Below are 19,844 nucleotides of genomic sequence, written 5' to 3' on the forward strand. Positions count from 1 at the left end.
CGGACTGAAAAGGACACTACATTTACGTACAGCGCAGTCTATGTTGACGTGTATGTGTCCTTTTTAGTCCGAACCCGCCGCGGTGGCTCAGTGGCTAAGGCGTTGCGCTGCTGAGCACGAGGTCGCGGGTTCGATTCCCGGCCGCGGCGGCCGCTTTTCTGATGGAGGCGAAAAGCAAAAACGCCCGTGTGTACGAGATTTCGGCGCACGTTAAAGATCCACAGGTGGTCAAAATTAATCCGGAGCCTTCCACCACGGCGCGCCTCATCGCCTTCGTTGCGTCGGTGCGTTAAACCCTACAATCAATCGAAACCTTTCGTAACTGTTGCCGCTGGATTTCTTAAAATGCCGCCGGAAACTCTGGCGGCGCGGGCGACAGCAGGCGAAGGAGTAAATTTTTTTCTGCAGTGGATGTAGTATTTCATTTCGCAAAAATCAAGCATCCATGATTTTTTTAAAAAAGAACACTGTAATATCACTTATGCATTGATTTGATGCATTATATTTGCGTAATGCCTTGTTCTTGTTCAAAAATGTTGAAAAGTATGAACATTAAACCGGACTTAGACGTTTAGATTTTCTGTGGGAATCGAGTCACAGACACAGACCGGCCAAAATTTTGGCGTTTAAGTAGCCCAAGAAAGACTATCGTCTTTAAAAAAAAACGCATTTCCGGCCGTCCCGTGGGGCTTTTTATTGACACACGACGCGCTACGACGCTTTGGGCCAAGTATACAGTGCTTGTAATCGTAGGAAGTGCGCAAGCCTACTGATTTACGTAATGTCGCCGGTCTCTATTTTCGCGCGTTTATTGAGACCGAGAATCGCCGATCCCTTCCTCGAAGGCTTCCGCATTCCCTGGCGTGATGGACGCTCTCTCGTGTTGAGCGCACTTTCTATTTTCGATCAGAAAGGTGCCATTGAACGGTGCGTTTTACGAATGCCGCCGTCTCGCGCCGTCGAATGCAGCTGCTATCCGGCCCGTGTTATCATCCCCTCCGACACTGCGGCGCGTGGGGGTTTGACCTTTGAGCGGCGCGATAACGCGGCGCGATGAAGGCAGATAGCTCCGCAATATGGCCGCGAGGCCCACCACTGGAGAGGCCGGCGCTGCAATCGTTTTGACGTCACTTGTAGGATCACCGTTCCTATCTTGCTGCGTAGTTGGCTTGCAGCGCGTGAGACTCCGCTTAGGAAGCGCGTTCTAAAAGTATTTTCGTGTTAATTTCCTTCGTTTCAAGTTAATTCCCAGTGCGTCAAGCGCAGTTCGGCCTCATGGGGACTTTATAACCGTATCAACTGTGGTAGATTATCCGCAAACACCATGAGCGTGGTGGTGTATTACGTATGCGACCGAAGCGTAAGCAGCGGCTTGTTTCCCCGATCAACAATATGGACTACGACGATCGCCGAGTGAAGTTTCTAGATTTCCCTTATTTGCAAGAAATGTATAAAGCAGGAAATCGTGAAGTGTTAACTGCTCGCAGAAGCACACGCACCCGCCGTGCCTGCCCACACGGCCGACGGTGCGGCTCGAACCGACGCAGGTAGCGGCAGCAACAACTTGTCGCCGCTTTTTAAAATCACACAAGTCGTGGAAAATAAGTTCCAGATTGGTGAAAGTGGATGTTAGTGTGATGAAAAATTCTGATAGGTAGTGTCATGAGCTGTGGTTTTCAAAGCGATGCTCAAATATCTGCCCCGATTTACGCCGACCGGCCGCGTAGGTCGGTCCCGGCAGCGCCGGCCCGTTCACGCACGGTGCGGCGAGCGGTCGAAGGATGGCTATGCTTGCGCGCAAGAATCGGCCGAGGAAGTGCAGGTATCTTGATCGTCGATCGCTTCAACGGAAATCAATGTGCTCACAGGGTTCCCAGCGCGGTGAAACGTTCTGTTAAGTACTGTCACTCGCAACTCTAACGGCGATGAAATATCTGCTGCGACGCAAAGCCTTAAGTTCCCAACATCCGATTACGTGCATCCGAAGCCAGCTGCGAGCTGTTGGGGAAGGCCCTCCCGTCGCGCGCGCGCGTGTTGCATTTGGGTTCCTCTAGCTCCTTGGGGGCCCCCAACGCTCGGTTCTCCTATTCTAAATCTCCCATTACCCGAAATCATTAACGACGTGTTTCGCCTCGTACGCAGCCTCGCCTTCTGTGAGCAGTCGTGAGTTTCGAAATTGATGCTTGAGAAAGGCCGGCTCACTGTAAACATACAAAACACGCTGCAATTATAAATGACCACGCCGAGCACCTAATGAAAACTAAATATAGCCTTGTACAAACCCGCTCGAAGGCGTTAAAAACTCGCGTTCATACCGTTCATACATTGCGGACAAGTTGTCGCCAAAAGTAAACATCATCCGTGCAGAGTACAGGCTACGGCAGTGATCGTTAATCAAATCCGGGCATGACTATAAAAACATCGTAGGGAAAATAGGCACTGATTAAACCAAACTGCAGACCATAACAATACTTTTAATCATGTGCGGCGAAGCAATCTGATCGCCGTTCTCACTTAGTCATTCATTTACCCGGCAATACGAGCAGTTCGCGCGGTGAGATCATAAGTGAGCGACGCGTTTCCGTCGCTGTTACAAGGTGTTTCCTTGCACACACGTGTCCCGTCACAAGTATTTCATAATGAATTTACAGCGTACTTTTCTCGGCATCAGCTGCATCGTCCTTGACGTTAGCGGCAGCTGCGTATGTAAGAGCTGTGAGTCGCGATGGTAGCAACTACTTAAACGCGGCGGTATCGCCAGGAACAAGCGAATCGCTGATTGCTGGCCTGGATTATTTGGTTTACAAACAACCTTTTTGGTAATTTGCATGAAATTCACAAGGAGGGGGCGAGACGGTGGCCACAACAAGAAAACACGCTTCCGCATACGCACGGGAAATGTGTTGTAGCAGACGACAACACGATTCGGCGTCCTACAAGTGACGTCACTCGTAGGTGGCGCCACGGTATGTCCTCGAGGCCAATAGGAAACCTCTGAACACAGTAGGCGGACTCAGTAGTCGCTGGTTACTAGTAGATTCTTATTGGCGGTGAGCGCGACCACGGGCGGCGCTGCGAAGCGCGCCTCCGTGACGTCAGCTTAGGGATTCTCGCCTTTGTCGTCTGCTTCAGTCGTGCTCGCTCTCCGTGCTGTTTCTTTGCGCTCGGTTCACGTCTGATGCTTCTCCGCATCAGATTTCGCGTGTGCGTAAATTTTTATCATAATAAAAGACTTCAAATCGCATACACTAGCTCAAGGCGTGAGTTGAAGTATAGTTTTGGATACCGCCATGAAAGAAACATTGCCTGCGTCGCCCCATTCCTCATTCCTTGCGAAGCCGGACCGGTGCGGAGGGTGAAGAGTCGGAGCTGGGCGTCAGCTTCTGTATTCAGCAATATTTCGAACAAAGTGAACAGCCAGCTGATAGTAACCGACAACAGCGAAAATAGAAGACCAGAACAAATTCCAGGCCTTCGGGGCTGTCGGATTTGGCAGAAGGAATTACGATTCCCGGTAATCATTTGTAAGGTAAAACAGTTTTTGCAACCTTTCCGAACGCTCGAAAGTATTATATAACATCACTTTACGTTAGTATGCCGACATGCACTATATATGGCGCGCAAAAAATGTAGGTTGAGTTCCATATAACGTACTGTGTGCATAGGCGAGTGCTCGCTTTATACCAGGCTTTTAACCAGTATGGAGGTTTATTGAGCAAAACGAGACACGTCTACGGTAAAGATATAGTAACACTGTGTTTGTTCAGACCTGGGTGATATTTCGGTTTCGTTTCTCACAGCCGTATCGCCCCAGTAGTAAGATGTGCGTTATAGGAAAACTGCATTGAGGAGGAAAAGGAGGAGGAGAAAAATTTATTTAATAGTAAAGTCGAGCTGATTAGTGGGCCGGGTCCTGATCAGTCCAAGACAAGAAAGTAAGAGTAATTTTCTTTAATTCATAGAACGCCATCCCAAGTAGACCAGGATTTGTTCTTTATGCCTGGAAGGGTTGGAAAACGATTAAGAGCTGCTTGGAAATATTAATCGGCTTCGATTCTTGTAAAATACGCACGTATACTACTTACTACCTTCGTTAGCGAGTGTATAAAGCCTTTAACACCGTAATGATCTCATAATTGTTCGGGTTGAGAGTCAGTTCGTTATAATAACGATGGTTACAATAGAAATTCGGAGCACAAAAGCCGGCTTCGAGTACTCTGGACAACGTTGTCTGGGGCGCGATCGCGGTATTCTTCAAACCTTCTTGTATTTGCATGTGAATAAACAACGCATGCTGCCGACAGGCACCTTCTTGCACGCAGCCATGACGAAAGCCAAGTTGTGAAGAAGGGAACGTATGCCCTACAGCCTGAAGAAAATATCTATCTTTGTGAGCCTCCCAAACATCCCCAAACCTACTAATAATGTGTTTGTGACGGTGCAGAAAAATTAATGCGTTGGGCACACACACAAAAAAAACAAGAAACATTCATCTTGTACAAGTCAAGAACAATGAAAGAAATAGAAGACAGCAGTTTTATTTCCTGCTGTGCGATGCGCGTGTAGGGGGCCGCTGCTTGGCTCGTAGCATTCGATTCTTAGTATTCGTAAGAACATCTCAGAAATACTGAAAGAAGCCTTCGCATTTTGAATACTTATCGAGAAACTCTGAGCACGGAACCTCGTGAATAAGCTAGAAAGGACGAGTTACACACGATCTTCTGACCGATGCTCTTTGTTCTCTCTCTTTTCGTGTGTTGCAAACTTGTGGAGTATACAGCTTGAAATTATTCAGATGTGTCAGAAGCTGGCACAAATAACTGAATAACTAAAAATATGCTTTTTTAATACATTACACCATCAAAGCGGGCGATTCCTAGCGCAGGCACTGCTGCCCCTCACAAGCGGAGCGTAGCAGACGACAGCGGCGCGAGTCCCTAAGCCGACGTCAGAGCCAGAGGGCGCCACTCAAACATCTCACCGCCAATACGCGGTACAGAACTCCCGATGTAGTTAACTTCCTGGTTTTGACGTTCTTTTTGTTTCTTTACTGGGGTGGAGTTTCTAGTATGTGTGCGTTCGTAGCCGAGTGCTGGTCGCAGCTGGCCCATTCATACTGCTCTGCCCCTCTAGCGGTCGTGGACGCGATGGAGGGGCCGCATCGGCGCGACTTCATTTAGCGGTACGATATGAGGTTTGCGGAACAACCAAGACTGCATGGGTTTCAGCATGCGCAAGCGAAGCGATGAGTAGCTTTCGGAAACATCGCCGTGAAAGCAGTGGTTGGTCGCGTTCAGGGCTGCACGTGGGGTTGCATTTACTGTGGCAAGGGATTTTCCAGCGATGCTCGTCTCCCGACCGGAAGCCGCTGCTTCCAATTTATGCTCGCCTGCGTGACGTATGCGACCGAATATTCCGAGTCGTCCGCAGCGTCTTGCCGCTTCCCCCTCCTCATTTGATTTTTTTATTCTTGCGGGACGTAGCAACCTCTGGAGGAGTCCCATGTCTGGGCGAGGGGACCGAGCTGCGGTGCGCAAGAGATCAGTGACCCGCCCCGCATGCAGACTGGATGCTAGGCGAAGCGCGACTAATACCCGTCCATTGGTGTGCCGTTGTTCTGTGCCGGCGATGGTATACCAGATTTGTGAATGCCGCAGCCGTCGAGCCGTGTCTGAACACACCTTTATGTAGAAGATAAATAGCCCCCCCCCCCCCTCTTTTTTTTTTTCTTCTTTTGGTCGTTTGCCGTTCGGAGCGGCGGTCAGCAAAATTTCTGTGGTTGTGTTTTAAAGGCTGTCAACTGCAGACCGAGAGTAATTCGCCAGGAATCCGCCAATGTGGTAACCGCATACGCGCAGCAGCTTACCTCGGCAGTGACGTCATAGGCACCCCCCCCCCCCCACCCCACCCCTAAAAAAAAACTAAAAGGGTTTAATTAATGCGTACCACTATACAACCGTACAATCATGTTTTTGGAGATGCCTTTTTTAGGCGGCCGACCGAGTAGATGTGATGTCTTATGGGCAGGGCGACAAAGTGGCCGGAGGGTTTTCGAAGTCTTCGTGATTAAAATTGGAGTGATTGCTATTGGGACAGATACCTGTGGTTTGGCTTCATGGTCCACCTAGCTATACGGCTCGTCCTCCGCAATAGCACGCCTAGTGAGTGCGCTTAACCATTATGGCGAGGGTGGTGACAAGTATTTGACGTTAAAATCGCGTGGGTTCAGCACCATGGCACCTAACCTTTCCGATCAAGAACAGACGCAGTTTGCCCAGTCAGTGGTCACCACCTGATAAATTTCTTTGCAGAATCCAGGTGCAGCAAAGTCGGAGGACGTTATTCCGGTGGAGGAAGCTTGGGAGTAGTGGTAGAAACGAGCAAAGATCGCTCAATACGAGGACACGCAACTGCAGCTGCGCAACACTGAACCTGAACTGGGTCGTATTTTTGTCGATTCAGTGTGCCCGTTTCTTGTTCCAACCGACAGTGCGCCCACCACCACAGGTACACGCGGGCCAGTGCTGTCTGCTAAACTCGGTCTAGCCCTAACGAACGTGTCGGGTCAGTCGTTGCTCGGTACTGCGAATCGTGTCGAAGCCGATAAAAATGGCTGACGGTCGCGCGCGCAGCGATCCGCGATTGATTAACGAGGTACTTCGTATGGAAATCACGCGTTAGCGGAAGTCGGGCGAACAAAAGGGAAGTGGAAACGAAGAGGGGGAAGTTGTGAAGCGAAGTAAAAATTTCCCTGTCTGTGCCGTCTTTTCTGCCCCTCGGTGGCAGGGGCCGTCGTAGGGTGCGGGCGGCTGGCTGTTCGCTTAGTTCAGGCTAGGCCAGTGGCGCGAGATCCTCCTACGAATTACGCGCTGGCTCATTTGATTTCTGAACCGCGCGTCGTTTGTTCTAACTGTCCTGCTGCTCTGGCATCGTAGCATTGTTCCGTTCCGCATGCGTACGCCGCCGGCCGTGGCAGTGTTCACCTCTCGCGTCGGCCTGGTTAGTTCCAGCCCATTGTTGCGGCCGCCCCTCTCGTTGTCACCGACACGCGGAATCTGGCCCCCGCGGCCTGAATTGGGCCTGCAGCGTGTTTTGGATTGGCAGTGAGGCGAAACAATCGAGTGGCGCATAAAATGCGGGAGCCGCATACTGGGAGGCCGCGGTGTCGTTGCCGCAGCAGCCGCCGGTGCGACGACGCCCTCTTGCGCAAGCGTAGCCTAGATCCTGGGTTGAAAGGGGCCGCTTTGTTGGTGCGAGCCACGGTGTGGGTTTTTGGAGTACGGTGCCGCCGCGGGGCGGCGGAAGGGTAATGGCCGGGGTGGCCTCCTTGGCGGAATCCTTTCCCTTCCACGGCGACCGGGAGCGCTCAGCCGCCGCGACGGCACGCAGGCCGAGATCGGGTCAACGGACCGAGCCGCATCTTCGGCGGACGCGCTGACCGCCGACCGCTCCGGCACTTGGGGGCCGCGGATTCCAGGAAGGGGGGACACCTTCCAGGGGGCAAGGACTTAGTCGACGCATTCCGGGGCTGCCGGAGTGTTTGGGGTTGAAGTGACGCTTCCCGGGTCTACTTCCTATTCTTTTGTAACGTGCAGACTAAAAACGCACGCGAATGAGAAAACTTATGTTGTTTCTGCTGCTTGTGAACACCAGCGTCAGCCGTACTAGCAGCTGCTGGTAGAATTTGCACATGATTCAGCATTGCGACGTTCTGAGCCACTGTCGTCGGTGTTCGCCGTTCGGCCCTAAAGGTTGCTGGTCCCGCCGAACACCCGAGCACATATCACCAGCGCAGCCAGAGAGGGGCCGTGCACAAAAGCTCGGGAGTCGCGTGTCAACGTGTGTCAAGTCAGGATTCCGAGTCACCAGATCCAACGCGTCAGTAGATCCAACGAGTCATTACATCCATTCGTGGATCTACTGACTCGGTGGATCTATTGACGCGTTGGATCTAGTGACTCGGTTGGATCTACTGACCCGTTGGATCTAATGACGCGTTGGATCTAATGACTCGGGTGGATGTACCGACCCTTTGGATCTTACGACTCGTTGGATCTAGTGACTCGGTGGGGTGGGAGGGAGAGGAGGGTAGTTAGGGGAGAAACCTTCCCCCGCCGCCTACCATTCCGGCTTTACAAAATGAACAAAAGGGCGCCCCTCTGCTAACTGCTTGGGGCGCGGCTATGCTTTCTATAGCGCTGCATACCTTTCTTTCCGCTTTGTCGACAGCTCGTGGTGAGTTCGTGCTGCACACAAAGAAGGCTTTCAAAGGAAAGGGGCAAAGACGTTTGAGATTGACCACGATGATATTATGTGCACAGGTTCTCCGAAAACCTTACTTTGGAGATGGGGGGTGAGGGGGGGGGGTGCCTTACTGCTAATTTTAGTTCGCCGTGGCGGTTGCTAGGAAGACCTGTACAGGAAAAAGGTTTATTTTTTGGTTTTTGTCGGTTCTGCGCCCAACTCGCCCCGACCGCGAACACAGTCGGCCCCTGGCGGCGGCGGGGCGAACCGCTCCTAGTGTGGATGGCGCTCTCGCGTCGTCTGCTTTTTCACGTTGCGTGCGGCGCAAGACGCGTGCTGAACACGACAAAACAACCAATATGTGTGCTCGTTTGGCAGTAAGCAATGACATAGTTCCCTCTGCTTGCGTATTTCCTCTAGAAACGCAATAATCAGCGGCCGTTGCGGGTTAATGCGCTGGTTTAATTCCACGAAACATCTTCGCCGTGGTCACCGCTTGAGTGTGAAACGTGTTATAAACATTGCTTCCACACATTGCCCTTTTCTTATTGTTGAGTGCAGTCGTCTGCCGTTTCGGGAACGTCGAAGGGTGCTTTTTGAAGGTGGCGTGGTGATTATTTAAAGGATAAAAGTTTAGTGCGCGAAACGGGTAACAAGCGACAAGACCTGTACATACGCGTTCAAATTCCACACCCTTGTAAAATTGCGCTGTATCCTTATAGAAAGAAGAAACAAACAAAAACATTTACACTGCACACGACCCGTGCGCTATCGCCCATACATTACCGGACACGTATTTTACACCTGCAAGCGCCTGTGTGATCGTGTCCTTACCGTACCTTTTCTAAAATAAATACCATTTTTGGACAGTCGTTGTTTATACTGAGGAGGAGGAATAAACATTTATTCAACTGTATCGAGTTGCTAAATTTACGAATTATTTAAAATACGTTTCAATGGATGCGCAAGAGTATTTAGGGGGGATTTTTTGGTAAAATTAAACAGTTGTGAGTTTGCGTCTGTCATGTGGCATTTCGTGTGTCATTTTCATATATATTATTTTCAGATCCGACATGAATCACCTCGTCCGGAAACGTGTCTCACTCAGCATAACCAAATGCCTAATATGGTCACGTCTTAACCTCTTAAGGTGGACCTAAGTTTAAAGAAAGAGGAGAAAACGCGTAATGTATAATGCACGTTGTTGCCCACATGTGTGTGGGGTGTGTGCCATGACTCGCTGGTTTTTTTTTTTTTTAATTTCTTCCCACAATGCTTGCTTTCAATACAATTTTGAAAAAGGCGAGCCACAATTCCTGGACAATCTCGGACCAAAGGGGGGTTAATCAGTTTTGAAAATACGTGTTGAAGTACTGCTTTTTCACCGCTACAGAACACGACGCCTAGTGTAGTTTCGATTGTAAGTAATACTGATAACCATAGTTTGGCTTTTCGCGTTACATGCGTTCTCTTCTCGCTGCTCTTGCGACGTTAGCAGGACCCCCCCCCCCCCCCCTTTCCCGAAAAAAAAAAAAAGAACGACATGCACAGAATTTCATTTTTTAACCAATCCTCAAGAATTAAATGCCAAGGCAAAGGCGATATACAGTTTACTCAACAAAGTAGTCACCGGGAACCCGTTGCGCTGATTCGCAACGAGAAATAAAAAGGAAATGTTCTGCATCTGCAACAGCGCAACTTCATTTATTGCCATCTTTAGGATTCGTAAGCGACCTTATACGCAAGAATGCAAACACATGTCGCTGTTGCAGGCACCTGTTAGATTTTAAAAGGAACGCAAATGGTCAACAGAGCAGCCGTAACAGAAAAATTCTGCTCACTGTGAGGTCCCAGAAGCTTGGTTTGCACACTGTAAACATGCTTGGCACTTTGCGGAAACCTAACTAAACATGAGATGTTGATTGTACTGAGTGCATTGACAATTCAATTCGCAAGTTCACTTGCGACGAAAGCCGTAAATAAGTGATCCGAAACCGTTCTTCATCAAACCTTCCTTCAGAGTCGCTAAAATTTCATTTAAAAGACCCGTTAGAGCGGTTACATTTATATCTTTCCGCTGATCAAAATTCAGTAATTGTATGTTGCCTTTTGAACACACAAAAAATATCGTAAGCTCTTAGAAAGGATTTCGGTGCAGTCAAGTAGTGTTACCATTTCAGGGCATCCCACAAATGCAAGTATCAAGAATGCGTCATGCTACCAGTGAAAGCGATTGAGATTGCCGTTGTAAACTGAATTTCAAAGATTGAGGCTTCCTGATTTGTTTCTATTTATGCTTTTATTGAAGGCTCAAAGCCATAGTCTGGAAAGATCGAGCTTGCTACGAGCCACAGCGTACAAGTTCATTGTCACAATTGCGGCCATTCTGAGATTCCCGATGAGTCGTCGCTTTTTTTGGCGTTGTAATGAAAACTAACTGCCGCTTCCATGCTATACATTGAACATTGAGGAACCGAACTACAGCATACCACTCTTGTTTGCACCTTTCGTGCGCACATACGGCGAGAAAAAGGCACGAAGCGCGCCCACAGTGTGCATTCTGACGGGCCGCTCAGCGGAGCATCCACACTAGCAGCGCGACGCTGTCGCCACCTACATGTCGAGCTCGCGGCGAATAGAAGTAAATGAAACATCGTAAAAAAGCAACGCAAGGAAGGAAACACAGACCCGGAGCTGTGCCTCGTCTTTTTCTGGGGTTGCTTTTTTCATTGCATGATTGCTTTTATTATGATGTTTAACACGCCGACGCCACACAGGTGATGAGGCGCGCCGTAGTGGAGGGCTCTGGATTAGTTTTGACCGCCTAGGGATCTTAGCGTGCGCCGAAATCTCGAACATAAGGGCGTTTTCGCTTTCCGCCTCCATCAGAAAACCGGCCGCTGCGGTCGGGGATCGAACGGGTCCATTTCTTTGCTAAATTATTTATTTACTTATTTTATACTGCAAACCTCACTTCAGGGTATACAGGTAGGAGTATAATACGAGAAACCAATATACTATAAGACGAAGAACATTAGGATTCGTGCTGCCGGTAATACAATCCTAGCGAATGCTCAAACTCTAACAGTCAAACTAGCAACACCGTACTCCGATGGCCTATTCCGCACTTAAGAAAAAAAGATCTTTAAACCCGTCTAGACGAGCCAGATAAGGCCTTATCGGTTCGTTATAACTTAACGGAGCACCTCGTTTGGCGGCCGGTTGTTCATACGCGTCTTCGTTTATTTTAGTTTATCCCCTAATATATAATTTCAAACTTTTTTACAGCCTCTTCTTCTGTCAGTTGACTTGCAGCAGTTCCAGATCATATGATTTCAAGATATTTTTGACAGATACTATCCCGACGTATAGTCGCACTGGTATTCTTTATTTTTTTTTCATAATTTTTTGCTCGGTCAATGCTGATGAGGACTCCGCATGGAAGAGGCATATATTATTTGACAATACTGCAGGCCATAAATTTGGCCCCACACTCGTCACAAGTCCACTCGTCATAGGCCAACTCGTCACAGGTAAACTGGTCAGGAATGCCAACTCGTCACAGGGCATTTCGTACGAGGAATTCTCGTATCACCGGAATATTCGTCACACGGAAAACTCGCATTACGAGCTGGCTTTCTAAAGCGATGTTTCCGCCTGCTATATATACGTCGCCCATTTCAAAATGATGTAGCCGGGCGAGTGTTCTTTCAAAGTTTTTAACGCAGGAAGTTAGGTAACTCTGCCGCCATATCGAGGTATATTAAAATGATAATAGCATACAAATTTGTATTACATGGCACGCAAAAAAAGTAAACAAATTGTTATAAACGACGCAGTGAACAGGTTGTACATGAAATAAAAAAAAAAAAAACGTCCGACGATGACTACTACCACCACCGTGAAAAGCGACAATGGAACAGGTTAACAAAAGGCCCCACAAGATTTTTTGGCTTGGGCTGGCCCGAATATGTATTCAGTGCAGTGAAATAAAGATTATTATTATTTAAAAAACAATTTCCCGCCGTGATGGCGCAGCTGGATATGACGCTGTGCTGTTCATCCCAAGGAAGCGCGTTCGGTTCCCGGCCGAGGCGGGCGCTTTTCTGATGGAGGCGAAAAACGAAAACGTTCGTGTGTTCGAGATTTCGACGCACACATATTAAACATCCCCAGGTGGTCAAAATGATTTCGGAGCCCTCCACTACGGCGCGCCTCGTCACTTGTATAGCGTCGGCGCGTTAAAACCCCACACTCAATCAAATCAACAAATAAACAATTTCAAACCTAATGCAATGCCTGGTGGTGTGTCCTTCAGTGTTTACATAGAAGGAAATCCTCCAGCTTAGCTATGATTCAAGTATTGCGCGAGTTGGTGCAAGCTTCGCCAATCTTTATTTTTTTTTATTCACAGACTGAAAGTGGGGGTGCGGGTTGTATGCAAGGGCAGGTTATACGTGCTTAAATACGGACGTACACCACCTCAACACCGCTGACGATCAGCACTTGAAGAAGTGCAAATCGCCCTGACCTCTCCCCCCCTCCGCCCCCCCCCCCCCCCCCCCCAGCAAAAGAAAAAAAAACAGCTCTTTATGCACACCTGCTGCTCACACAGACCACCGCACGCCCTCCTAAACAGCCGTAACGAATTTACCATTGTAGAAACCAGCCTCAGACCGGCTTTAAACGCCAATTTCCGGTCATGGCTTCTAGGCTTTCGTTCACACGGCCGCGGGGTAACGAAATCCATGTGACGAGAAGGCACCTCGCACGAGAGTTCCTATCTCGAGATGGCACTGTACGAAAAGGCCGGTGTGACGAGTTGGCCTACGACGAGTTTTCCGGTGACGAGTGGGCTTGTGACGAGTGGGCTCGTTCCCATTCACATGAAGGTTACACATTGACCAGAATGAATAAATGTTTGTCCCGAAAATTTAAAAAGGGAAATGTTTTTCTACCTCGGTGATGAAATTAGAACAAAGAAATAATTGTGCAGGGAGTGAATTCCAATCTTCAATTGTTTGAGGGAAGAAATTGTACTTGTAGCTATTTATTTTTGCGAAGATGGGAGCGGATGAATGTTGGTGATTGTGAAGAGTCCTCCTTGTTTTTAGAGGTTCTACATAATCAGATAGGTTTAGTTTAATTTTTCCTGAGAAACAGTTGTGTAAGAATGCAATGCGACTAATCTTTCGGCGAGTTTCCAAGGTCTGAAATTGATTATCATGCATTAACTGGGTAGGAGAGTCCTCCCTTTTGTACTTCCCAAATATAAATCGCACGGCCTTGCGGTTGACTCTTTCTAGTTGAATCTTATCTTTTTTCGTATGTGGGTCCCTTATTACCGCTGCATATTCTAATTTACTTTTTACAAAAGAGCTAAAATCTTAACTGTCCGGGGCGCTTCTGAGTTTTCTTCTGAGAAAATAAAGCTTACGCATTGCGGACGCACAGGTTTTCGAGATATGGGCAGACCATTTTAAATCGCTTGTGAAGGTGACGCCAAAGTATTTGTATTCTTTGACCTCAGAAATAATACAATCTTGAATTTTATAAAAATATGAGCTAACGTTCTCGTGACTAATCTGGCGTGTTCGAAGCGCCCCCCCCCCCCCCCCCCCTTTTTTTTTTTCATTTTCATAATCCCCTCACTGGCAGCCATGTGCTGGCAGCATGGTCAGTCTCAAGCGTCTTCGCCCCTTTTCTTAGAAAGCCATTATTGTATGCACGTACGAACCCACCACGAGGAGTCCAAAGAGAAAAAAAAAAGAAAACGTGCAGATTATAGCCGTTCCCTAAGCAGCCGGCCGAAAACACAGAAAAGGGGGCCCGCGTTCTTCGTTGTAGCCCGTCTTCCAAGAACTTTATTACGCTACGTCCCCGCCTCAGGCGGTGAAGTGGGAAGTTATCAACACACGCCACCCTACATGCCCACTCTGGGTTGCATTCTTTGCTGAACTTTCCCAGAGGGTACGGCCCGCAAAGAGAGAAAAAAAAAGAAAACCTGTGCCTCACTTGCCGAGAGAAATTCGGGGAGGGACAAGTCGCTGACCCCTGTGGAGAACGCCCATCGGGATCCAGAATCCAAAATTTGCTATACAACAACAAAAAAAGAAAATAGAATAACACCTTTGTTTTGGCGGCATTTTTAGAAGGCCTTTTCGGTGCATCAACATACCATTACACGCACAGTTAGGTAGCCGCACGGCTACATAGTGGAGTTGCAATGAATTAGATTTTTTCATGTTCATTTTTAATAATTATAAGGGCACTAAATTTCTTCGAAACGATTTCTACAGTAATTGTGTATTAAAGATGGCTCCGCTATCATGTTGTATTGATTTGACAGTATTGATTCGTTGGATGTAAAGTCTCGTTGGATCTAGTGACTCGGTTGGATCTAGTGACGCGTTGGATCTATTGACGCGTTGGATCTAGCGACTGGGTTGGATCTAGTGACGCGTTGGATCTATTGACGCGTTGGATCTAGTGACACGGTTGGATCTCTTGACTCGTTGGATCTTCTGACTCGGGCATCACGTGACCTAGTGGATCTCCTGACTCTTTGGATCTAATGACCTGTTGGATCTAGTGACCATAAGCGTCAAGTCAGGAACCATTGCCGAAGAGCAAAAACATCCACAAAGCACGCCCAACTTTTGAAAAGGAGGTGGTGATAAGTCAGTAGTTCTCCTTCAAAAGGCACGTGCACTCCTCTCTGGCTGGGGGAAAGGGGGGTCGGTCGAGTGTGACGCTTGGAAACGGGGCTTTGGTGCCGCGCCGCTGCTGCCCACTCGAGCTTCCTCGGCTGAGGAGGCCACGTGCGGCTGCCGCCTCCGGCTCGCGCAGTCGGCGGGAGGGCGGCTGCTTCCGTCATTTCTTTCACGGGGATGACGAAGCGAGCCAGCAGAGCCACGGACGACGGGGGCGCCCTCGACGAGGACCTTGCGTTGCGCATGCGCGGCAGTAAACTTCCACGCTCACCTCGGCTCGCTGTGCGGGCATGGTCGAAATCCCTGGTTAATTACTGACCGTGCAACACATTATTCCGCTCCCATTGGGATGGGGGGCTTCCGCTGGGCCTCCTCCTCCTTCGTGAAGGTGATCCCGGTCCCCCACTGTCTCTCATCGCGCTTCTCCTTCATCTTGAAAACGGCGCGGAAATACGTTGACTAAGAAGAGAAATACACAGGACGACGCGCGTCGTCCTGTGTATTTCTGTTCTTAGTCACCGTACTTCTCCTTCAGCGACTACCCTCCGCTTATGAGTAATGACACGCGTCTCATTTGCACCTTTACATGGTAACGGGTGGTAAATACAGTCACACCTCTATCCCTAAACGGGACACCTATTGGTGTGGTCGTTTTTCATTTTCTTCTCTTTTTTTTTGTTCCGTGGTGACTTTTGGGCCTGGAAGGTTTCCTCATTTGTGTAAATCGCATTTTTCCGTTTACCTGCACTTGGCTGCCTGGGAGTTGGGGGGTACTTCCCGTCGCACGTTAATTATTCGCCCGATTTCTTTCTTCTGTTTTGGATACGCACGCACCGTGCATTCAAAGGTAATCACATTCATCTATCTCTTCCTGTATTTATTGCCCAAAAGGCCGTTCCGTGTTTGTTGTTCGTTTGACGTACCTGCTCATGTAGAGTACTGCGGCAAGGTTTTCCCCGCTGCCTTGTCGAATAGCTCTCCCGCGAAAGTGTCCTCACTGGCCACCGGTCGGGCGTCGCATGGAACTCTGTCATGCTGATTCGGGAACATTTAATCCTGTTACCTTTGAATATCTAGCGATGCACATTTTTCAGCTGACCGAGAATATCTTGCGCGATTTAAATGGAAGCGAACTCCGCAGAGTTGCGGCGCGCAGGCTGCCTGGACGCTCGTGCGCGCTTACCACGCTTCTCCAGAAGTTTCCGTTCTAGCGTGGTCGATTTTTTTTCTTTTTTTTTAAAGCGAAGCTTTTTATGCCTCCCTGTTGGCGTCGCTCGTCTGAGTAAAACGCACTGCAGGAAAGCCAACTTACACAATGGGTTGGCACAAAACATCAAGCGCCTCAAGAAAAAAAAAACAAAAAAACGCTTCCCCTGGTCAGAATCGAATTTGCTTGATTGATTGTACGGTTTAACGCGCCGACGCAACGCAGGCGATGAGGCGCGCTGTAGTGGAGGGCTCCGGATTAATTTTGACCACCTGGGGATCTTTATCGTGCGCCGAAATCTCGAACACACGGGCGTTTTTGCTTTTCGCCTCCATCAGAAAAGCGGCCGCCGCAGCCGGGAATCGAACCCGCGTCCTCGTGCTCAGCAGCGCAACGCCCTAGCCACTGAGCCACCGCGGCGGGTGACTTCTTAAAGGGACAGACAACCGATTTTTGTCGTGTATATATTCTCTATCCCAAATGAAAGGGCATCACTTAAAGCACCTTGACGAGAAACGGTTTTGCTGACAACGCCCTAGAACTTTTAAAATCGAAATTTTTAGATCTACGAGCCGTATGTGTCCCTCCCAAAAACAATGCTGGCAACCATGACTTAGAGTAGCTCGGCAACATACTTTTGTCTGTATGCGAAATGAAAAACGATATTTAAAAACTTGACCCCAGCTAAAAAAGTTTGAATCGCAGGCTTTTCTGTTCCTTTATGTGTGTTTTTAATGCAACCGTCTATTTTGCACGATTGCGCCATCTGTTGGGATAGACGATAGGTAGAATCTGGCTTCACGTTGTGGAGGTGGGAAGTTCGATTCTTCTGTTTTTTTTTTTAAGCTGCCGTTGGCGTATTTGGAAACTGAAATCAAATATTTTGGCAGAACAAACGGCCCTGACTCAGGCAGAATCGTCAAAACTCCTTCGCTGGTTCTGTTTACTGAGCGCTGCCGTTGATTCTGGTATAGTGCCTAGAATATATTCTAGGCACTATAATTCTGGGCATGGAGGCTCAGTTAGCCACACTGAGAGCCACTCAGCGACTGCGGGTGCCGTGTCTTTAAAAATTCCAAAATAACGTTTGGAAATACATTTTCAATTTAACCTTGTACAAATGCTTGTGTTAAAAGGTTTTCAATAGGTAAATAAACGTTTCAGCAGTTACAGTAGCTCCTAGGTTTGCAGGTCACGTGACAGGGACACATATTGTAGTGTCAAGTTTCGACACTACGAACCACCACCCTTCCGATTTCGGGAAGTTTGCTGCCAAAGTAAAATTATTTCCGCCAATTTGTTTAGAAATTGCTTGTGGTTACTGGGCTATGCAAAACGGTGGCTTTCATATGAGCTAGAGAACATATACGCGACAAAAATCGGTTGTCTGTCCCTTTAAGAAAAGGGGGCGTTCATTTTCTTTTTTCTTTGATTTAAGGGGGCGAGCGGAGATCTTGCGCTTACAAACCCGGAGCTTGCCGCCTAGTATCCTATCGGCACCTTAGTGCGCCTCTTTAGTGCGTGCGGGCTTTACAGGCATATGACTGCCGATTAAGTATAATACGAGAAGAAATGTCACTCGTCGTGTGCAACCTTCGCTCAATGCATTGTCTCCTGCCGGCGCACTCTTAGGGACAGCTGTGCCCAAAATCTGTCGCAAATCTTGTTCACCGCCTTGTCGAGCTGTCGCTGAAATAGAGAACAAGAAATAAAATACTGGGGGAGGGCAAGAGAGAAGGTTCCCGTCTGAGTGCCAGGCAGGTGCTCAAAGGCCGCGGCGGAGGGGAAACACAGGTTGCGCGCGACGTTCGCGAAACCTTCCCCTTCTTTCTCGTCTGACGTTTTTCTCCTGCTTCTTCCTTTTCCGATTCTGCGAAGCTCTGCCTTCCTCTTCGGCTGGCGCGGGCTGAGCGAGCAGCTTCCTTCTTAAGGGGCGCGGAGAACCTAAGAAAAGAACTAAACTAAACGGGGGGCACAGTTTTGCTGATTGTGGGTCCTGCCCCTCCGAGTGGTGACCGTTCGCGGAGGAGCTGCCACAACTGGCGGGGGAGGAGGCGGGGTTTTCTTGTCACTTTCGTGTTCGGAAATGACAATGGCCCGTCGGCCTTGATGTGTTCAAAGCTGGACCGCACCTCTTTCGTACCTTTTTACTTGCTGGCTGCGTGTAGGGGAATTATCTTGGGTGCGCAACAACTTTGAAAGCGCCGCGGCAGTCAAATGCGCATACTCTGAAAGTCTTCGTCGGCGTCGCGTTCCGCCCAATCCCTGACACCACTTCTTCCGAGTTGGTGCAAAAGTGGACCTGTTTACTATTTCCTCCCAGGGACTCTGGTTAGAATTACGGGAACCTGCGGTTTGCCTTTTTTCTCGCTCCCGACCTGTAGTTACCCAACAAATATGTTTGCACAATGTCGGCCCATGTCTTGTATACCCGGTGGTTTCGCTCGACAGGGTTACCGCTTAGGAACCTAGTAAAACTATTAAAAGCGATATTTGATTCGCACAGACCAAGACCTTGAATACGAACACTGCGATACTTTACTGAACGCTGAGTAACCTTTGTTGTCATTCGTCGTCAATAGTTACTGCTTATAGAGTTACGGCTGATCGCTTTCATCTATCTTGAACGTGGCAGAACAATCTGCTGATGTTCAGACTGCTCTCAAAGCAAGGCGTGCGAAATTTGTGCAAACCTGAAGAACTCCAGAGCAACCAATCTTACAAAGAAGAGAGTTTGTAGAGTTAGAGCAAACATAGTTATCTGTAGAGTTATAGCGTGTGGTCGACGTTCGTCGTCTGAGGCTATATCAATAATTACATTTGCTCCTTTTGACTGGACCGTCTGTAACGGTGACTCGGGATAATTCAGATCGCACGGCTGGAAAAAGAGAGCAGGTGTTGTCGTTACGGAAACTCTCTTCCGTCAGTAAGTGGACAGCTGTTCTGCTTGTTGCATGTACACCGCGCCAGCAGCCTGTTTGTCATTGCAGTGCTCGGGGAGTGACAGCAGCGGAAACAAAAGCCCACACGTAAGTGGGTTGTACTGCGGGCAATGACCTATGCCGGCAAAGGAATTGATATAAAACCTGGTAAGTATACGGAAGCCTCTAATTGACTCGGTTGCGGTATGGTGAGCTTCCTATCAGGGATTCGAGAGACATTACTACGCCCTGTTCGCAGTCAAGTCTAAAGGCATACATGTATGGCGCAGGCCTCCTAACTTGGCAACTTTTAAATGGCAAGTAGGTGCGGTTGTACAAATGGGCGCTACTTGCGCCTGTGAAAGCCGCAGTGCTGCAGAGAGCTGTAGGTGTCCTCCGTTTATCTTCTTTGCTGGCATGGGTCGTCGTCAGTTCTACATGTCTCGCAATCACCATGGAGCCGGTCTTTGTAGAGCGCCGTCGCGACACTTGGCCGTGCACTAACTGCGTCCCTGTTATCGATCCCTCTTATCGATATCCAGCAAGGAAAGCCCTCGTATCTTCGTCCCCGTCGCTCTCGAGACGTAAGCCTTGTCTCGCGGTCAAGTTCGCTTTGCTATTGTCGTAAAGCGCGAGGAGCCCCCACGAGCACTTCTCTCTTCGGTTCTCTTCTTTCCTCCTGCTTGCATTTTTCTCGCCCTTACACGCATCTCTTATCATTGTAAACGCTTATCGATGGACAAACGCTTATCATTTGGC

General features: G+C 48.8%; 1 protein-coding gene across 1 annotated transcript in view; it reads left to right on the top strand.

Annotated features, from left to right (window-relative positions):
• LOC144139885 (long-chain fatty acid transport protein 4-like) overlaps nucleotides 1-19,844 on the top strand; it is a 141,285-nt gene that overhangs the window by 24,784 nt on the left and 96,657 nt on the right. The gene's annotated exons all lie outside the window — the stretch shown is intronic.

The sequence above is a fragment of the Haemaphysalis longicornis genome, unplaced genomic scaffold (assembly GCF_048455015.1).
Source record: "Haemaphysalis longicornis isolate Haplotype H1 unplaced genomic scaffold, Haemaphysalis longicornis Haplotype H1 scaffold_1, whole genome shotgun sequence".
In the NCBI taxonomy this organism is placed as follows: domain Eukaryota; kingdom Metazoa; phylum Arthropoda; class Arachnida; order Ixodida; family Ixodidae; genus Haemaphysalis; species Haemaphysalis longicornis.